Below are 6,646 nucleotides of genomic sequence, written 5' to 3' on the forward strand. Positions count from 1 at the left end.
GTTTACCTGAAAGTTGGATAAGATTTGTTGTCTAGTTTATTCTGGACCTGGGGTAAGATTTCTTGTCTAGTTTCACCTGAACATTGGATTTGTTGTTGGTGAAAAGTGTTTTCTTTGTTTTACATTACTTTACATTGGTGTTTAAGAGCTTATTAATAAAATAAAATAATTATTTGAGTTCTCTTGTAATAAAGTATGAACATTTACTTGAAAACACAGAATACAAGATTGAAGATTTGAATTTCTTTTGGTAAATGTAATTTTTTATAATGATATCATGTCAATGTTTCAATAAAATAGCACAAACCATACTATCTAGAGGCTACATTTACCTTATTTTCTTCATTCATACACTCTACAGATTTAATACTTAGGACTTAATACAATGATTTTTATGGTATTGAAAATAGTATCACCTGCTTTGATTCATAAAGACATTTACACCGAGAAAAGTAACACCAAATGCTTAAATCTTTTATCCTGTTATTTTGAACAATGAAGAACACATAAATAGGAATGGATAACAGGTTGAACTATACTGTCTATTAGTGTCTATACTGTCTATTAGTGTCTATACTGTCTATTAGTGTCTATCCACCACGAAGGCGGCCAGTCAAATATAGAGTGCATTCTTTTTGAATTTCAAAGAAAGAAAGTGGCTTGTCTCCTTCTAGGTTCTTGCCTGCATACTGTAGTCTCTGTTGGTCCGGAGGTATGCCCAGTCTCTGATGAATCATTGTCATCAGTGTTTTTACAGAGAAGGATTCCATGACTTTAAATGTATGAGTTGTGCTGTCGGTGTAACTCAAAACAAATATCTGGAACAAAGTTTTGGGCGTGTCGTTGATGCTGATACTTCCAAGGATCGAGTCAGTCCCACCGTCCACTTGGTCCAGCTGGTCAGAAGGAACAAAGGATATAAGACCATCCCTTCTTCTGGTGAAAGTGACTGAATCAGATTGGGTGTCCTGCCCAGGGAGGACATTCACTGTTGCTCCCCGACGTTGACGATCTATTTCTGGGGGGCCTTTTAACCAAGCAGTTATGGTCAGACCTTCAGATTCCATTCTACCTGTTAAACAGAATATTGGAAGATTTATATATGCGATGTAGACACCTTTAACAATTGACTTTTGAATTTGAAACTAAATTTAATTAAGTGCCAGCCTAACACTTTCATTCTCAATTCATCTTTTTGTTGTAAGATAAAGCCTAACGTATTGTTATGGAGTGTTAGTGTTTCTATGGAGACGGTGGTAAGAAGTTAGCGATTGGTTGGTGACTAATTGGCGTGCATGGTGCATGATAAGCGGGAATTGTCGTCAGCGGTCTTAGGTAGAAGAGACGACTCCAGATTGCCAGAGTGAAAAGATATTATGTTTGAAATACCATTTTTAGCGGCCCCGTAAGGGGAAAAGCCACTATTAGGTTTGTGTAAAATGTCCGTCTGTCACACTCAGATCTCAAAAACTAGAAGAGAAATGAGAAATCATATTTCACCATGCAAATTTGCAACGGCTATTTTTTGCTTTCTAAAAGCAAACCGTTTTGTTTTTAAGATTAATTATGCAAGCGATTTTTTCATAAAAATACACCACTTCTAAAAAAATACATAAATGTAAGGGAGAGTATGTTAACAATTGTTTGAAAAGAAAGATCATTTTTGTTTATTTTTTTTTAATGTTTACAACAAATATAAATATGAATTAACTGTAGTTTTTTCTGGTCAGCTAGTTACTAAAATTAAAAGAAAACATTTATGTTTGTTTATAAAGGCTAAGAATACACGTTGTATGTAATGTCACGCTCATTTTTATTTTTAATCGAGCGACTTTCGTGCAGTAGCGTGACGGCCACATACTGATAGTATAGTTATTTTGTCCGCGCTATTTTTTCGGGTTACCCTCAGATCCATATAGAAGGATTGAGAAAGCCACTGCTTGGTAAACATTGATTTTTGTAGGCATGCGGAGCTATTTATTCCGTCAAACTCTCGCCTGCAGACGTCCAAAATCACTATTGGCCCCTTCCCATGTTAGCGATTCGTCATTCGATACTATGCTATGCTATCTAGGAGTATATCTATAAATTAAAAAAAAAATTAACCAGAAAATTGTTATTTAGTTTCTTTTCTTTATAATTATATTCAGAAAACCTCTCCGAGCCCCTAATTAGAGAGCTAAATCGCTAGGAGGCGCGAATAATTCATTTTCTGTTAACTAAAACTAAGGTTTTCCTTGTTAAAAGTAAATAAATTTTACCATATAAAACTAATGCAAAGTCTAAAAAATAAGAATGAGTGTTAAAGATTTCTTACCTTCTGATTATAGAATAATCCTATGATGATAAATCACCTTAATGCAAAGGTAATTTGTTCTTATTCTATATATGGAAGGAACCTGAGGTAATTTACAGGTACATTACCTGGATGTTTTCTAAATCACAATCGGTAATTCTTTTTTGACGTGTAATACTTGCTTTTCCCTTGTTATCTTTTGTTTTAATATCAGTATGTCAAGTTCTCAACATTGTGTTCGTGGTAGGGAATAAGGGAATTCTATTGGAGGATGCTACAAAATTATGCGATGAACATCTAAGGGCCCAAAAGAGTGCTGTTGGGTAAGAGGCGTTTCATTAAAAGCTGTGTGTGTGTGTGCATGAAGGCATTAAAATGCAGGCTGAAGAGAAAGCTACAACGAATGGGCCTAAAGAATTTTTTTAAATACTCTTTATTAGTTGGTTTCAACCGTATCGTAGAATAAATTAGTTGTTTTTTTTTCACCAAATTTTTTTTTCCAGATTTAGATGACATTTTTATTTAACGGGGATTATTTTCAAATGTTTTGAATGATACCTGTACAAGGATCAATTCTAGCTCTATATTTCCCATGTAGACATGTATTGTTCGGATTTTCCCTTAGATAAAAATAATACTTGCTTCTAGGAACAGCTTGTCAGAAGAAAACAACCTCCTTGTCTCTCCCCCACCCCTCGAAAAATAAAAATCTCGAAGCAGAGTTTTTGGGAGATCAACAAGGCGGCCGACTCACACGTTTCTCGCGAATAGCTCCCATTCAAGTCGAAAATGTCTTTATATGACTTTTCCCCTTCAATAATAAATTAGGCTTGAAATGGAAACATCCAGATAAGGACATTAAGGTCAAAGTTAGTGACCTCTTTCTGTACTGAAATTACGTCTGTATCTTCCAATACGACACCCATGTTTCATGCTGTTAAAGTGGCCAGGCATTTCAAATGAGTGAGCAACCAAGGGTTAGGGTATCTAGCTAATTAGTCTGATTAGAAAATAAAAACAAATAAAAAATACTTTTAAAAAAACCAACACAAATTTATATTGAAGACAATTTCATCAATTATTTTGAATTAATCATGTTATTAATGTCTAATAGATCTAGACTAACAATAATAAAAATGTGTGCGATTGGAAATATTTTATTTATCTTTTTTCTTTAGCACAACTTTCAGTCTATAAAAATGCTCAGTGCGCTATGGTCCAATCACTTTTGTAGAACCAGTAGGGGAAGGGGGGGGGGGAGGTTTCCTTGCTGCTTTTTTTCAAAACCTTTTTTTTTTTAAGTTGCTCGAGTCCGAATTCAAATTCGGGGTCTCGAACTTCCATGATGAAAGGTCGACGCTTTAACCACTGAGCTTTACAAGTACATTTAAAAAAATAGGTTTTATAGTCAAAAAATTCTCTACACAAGGTTTATCTCTCTTTACCTTAGTGCATTTCTAAATAAAACAAAATCAATTAACTACACCTAGTGGATTATTTAATTGATTCGTGTGTTATCATCGACAATGAATAGTTGCGCAAAGTTTCAAACTGATCCGACAATGGAAAGTGATAGAAACTTTGTTAAAAACAATATTAAATACATATATAAAATACCATGTAGCTTTACATTCATTCAACCATGAGATAAATTATATTAAATTTTAATATATGACATATCATATGGATTTTATGTACAAATCATTGAAGTCAAATATTATTTCATGTTTTGTTTGGTGTAATGCACAAATTGTAAGACAAATTTCCATATGGATAATAAAGATAATAATAATTATTATTGATTATTATTATTATTATAAATTAGTGGAGTGGTTAATACTATTGAATACTATTGTGTGTTGTTAATGTGCATCTACATTCCTTCAGCTGCCAGCACTCAAATAAAGTACAGGAATGTTGAGTATAGAAAGGAGACATTTCTTGTTCTATAATTATTTCTAGAACTAGATTTCATAATTGGAATTTAATTTTATCGGAACAGCCACTAGAGCTCTCGTGTTGGAAACTAGGCTCTAAAAAAAGACTCCAATAACAAAACGTTGATCTCGGGAAAATGTTTTCCTGTTATTTCTTCTGTCACAAATCACCGATAGATTTTTAAAAAAATGCATCAAAGTAATTCTAAATGACCTAACAGTTTATCGTCGCACTATAAGCTGAGGTGTATTCGTATGCTGCTGATAACTGCTTGAATCTGGTATTAGAGTTTTAGCCACCTCGAAGACGCCCAGTTAGGAATATGGTCTGATTACTTTGTATACCGTAGTCTGCAATGGTCGCCCCGGACTCCAAAACTTTGCCAGCGTATGTCAACATCTGCTGAGTATTAGGAACATATCCTTTTATTGAGTTAGTAATCTGATTCATAAAGTCCTGAATAAGAGTATTAGGCTTCACGCTTATCGCGTAATTTTTGCTGTCAGCGAAGTTTTTAACGATCACCTGAAGATTTGGTTCGGAAGGCTGCTGAGGGACAGCATGCTGATGTGGCTGTCTTGGCGTTGTGTGCAAGTTAGGTTGTTGTGGGACAGCTTCCTGGACTTGCTGATGTGGAGTAGTTTTCATTTCTGGCTGTTGTTGGACAGCATGCTGAGGTGGCTGTCTTGCTGTTGTGTGCAAGTTAGGCTGTTGTGTAACAGCTTCCTGAAATGGCTGATGTGGAGTAGTTTTCATTTGTGGCTGTTGTGGGACAGCATGCTGAGGTGGCTGTCTTGCTGTTGTGTGCAAGTTAGGCTGTTGTGGGACAGCTTTCTGGACTGGCTGATGAGGAGTAGTTTTAATTTGTGGCTGTTGTGGGACAGCATGCTGATGTGTGTCTGCGATAAGTTGGAAAGGTCTGTTTGGGGGATCTCTCTGTGCATCCATATTTCAGATGTAAGTTTTGAAGTGTAATATCTATATATTTGATTGTGATGAGGTCAGAGATTCAGTATCAACTAGGAAGATGTACAATTATATTTTTCCTAAAATCCTTACTTTGAAAATATCGCTCTTCATGCAGTCTAAGGAATATACAAATATAAACATTATGTATTATAATTCAAAATAATCTTATTATTTTTATGATATAGATAATGTGTTGAACTTTTTCAATATATTTATGTCAATGTCATAGCCTTGTAGACTTGTAGACATCAAGTTTAAAAGTTGGCCACAGTTTAATTTTTTTTTTTAAATTTAAATTCCAAATTTTGTTATTTCATTTACATGTATTAGACCAGTTTTTTAAGTTCCCTATGCAAATGTTTACATCACATTTGTACAAAAAAAAAAAGAGGACACACTACAGTCAAACATGAGACTGCAAATTTACATTTTACAAATGTACAACTTTCTATTCTCAGCAATTTCAATATTTCTAGTTGAGATGTCATTTACAGGATTAAGAAAAGAATTCATGCTTTGCTGTTTTGAAAGAAAACAATAATAAATGTATCTATCTATTTCTGAAACAAAACTTACTAAAGACATTCCTTGTAAGAATTGTGAAGATCAGTTCAAAAAATTCAAATTATTTTTTTTCACTACCCCAAAACAAATGTGTCACGATGTTTTCCTCCTGACCTCAAAGTTTGTAAGATGAGAGAGTTGAGTCCTTACATAACTAAATAGTTATTTGAAATTATTGTATGCATTCTGCAGGCTGACACTTCTTTATATATTACTTTAGAATCTCTCAAAAAAAAAAAAACCGAAAAATACACTAAAAAAAGAACTACGTAAAAGATACATTTCTTTTATTACTCAAAACTATTGAGGTATGGCGCTATTTGGAGGACCTTTGTAAGTCCATTGCTAAATATATCTTGGAAGCCCCTAAGCTACAGCTTGTGCGCCTAGAGGTAAATCAGGGCCTGTCAATGACACGTGACAAACATAATCACTAATTGCTCTTATTAGCTGTAGGCCTATTTATGTGTTGATAGGTGAAGAATATGGTACCTATAGCTATTGATTTGTATTTTACTTAAGCCCATGTTATTTTATGTAATAACTTAAGTTGTGTAATAATTCATATTTTATCACCCATAACAAAATTATGGGTGATAACATTTGTGGCTTCTGTTCCCCTTCGCTAGTGCAAAAGTCGTGTTCTTTTTTTTGTTTATTGATCTTAAGTGCTTAGTGACCGATGTAAACTTTAAACAAGGAGTACCAGAGATTTGCCATAAGGCGAATATCACGATGGAGATAAGAAAACGTTATATTAATCGGTCTAAATAAGAAGACACGTCATGCGAATCGGGAATTTAATCTTATCGATTTTTGTTCATTCATCTTTTAAAATAGTCAGTTTAAAAAATACTTTCTAGCCCATGTTTAAGACTA

At 34.0% G+C, this 6,646-nt stretch overlaps 1 long non-coding RNA gene across 1 annotated transcript; it reads right to left on the reverse strand.

Moving 5' to 3' along the window:
- Positions 1-241: 241 nt before the first annotated feature.
- On the reverse strand, positions 242-5,971 carry LOC106053887 (uncharacterized). The gene is made up of 3 exons (XR_008778069.1): positions 5,780-5,971; positions 2,318-5,319; positions 242-1,072 (listed from the first exon to the last, which is right to left on the reverse strand). It is a non-coding gene; the product is annotated as an uncharacterized LOC106053887 (long non-coding RNA).
- Between the last annotated feature and the right edge of the window lie 675 nt (positions 5,972-6,646).

Source organism: Biomphalaria glabrata, chromosome 5, assembly GCF_947242115.1.
Source record: "Biomphalaria glabrata chromosome 5, xgBioGlab47.1, whole genome shotgun sequence".
Classification (NCBI taxonomy): Eukaryota; Metazoa; Mollusca; class Gastropoda; family Planorbidae; genus Biomphalaria; species Biomphalaria glabrata.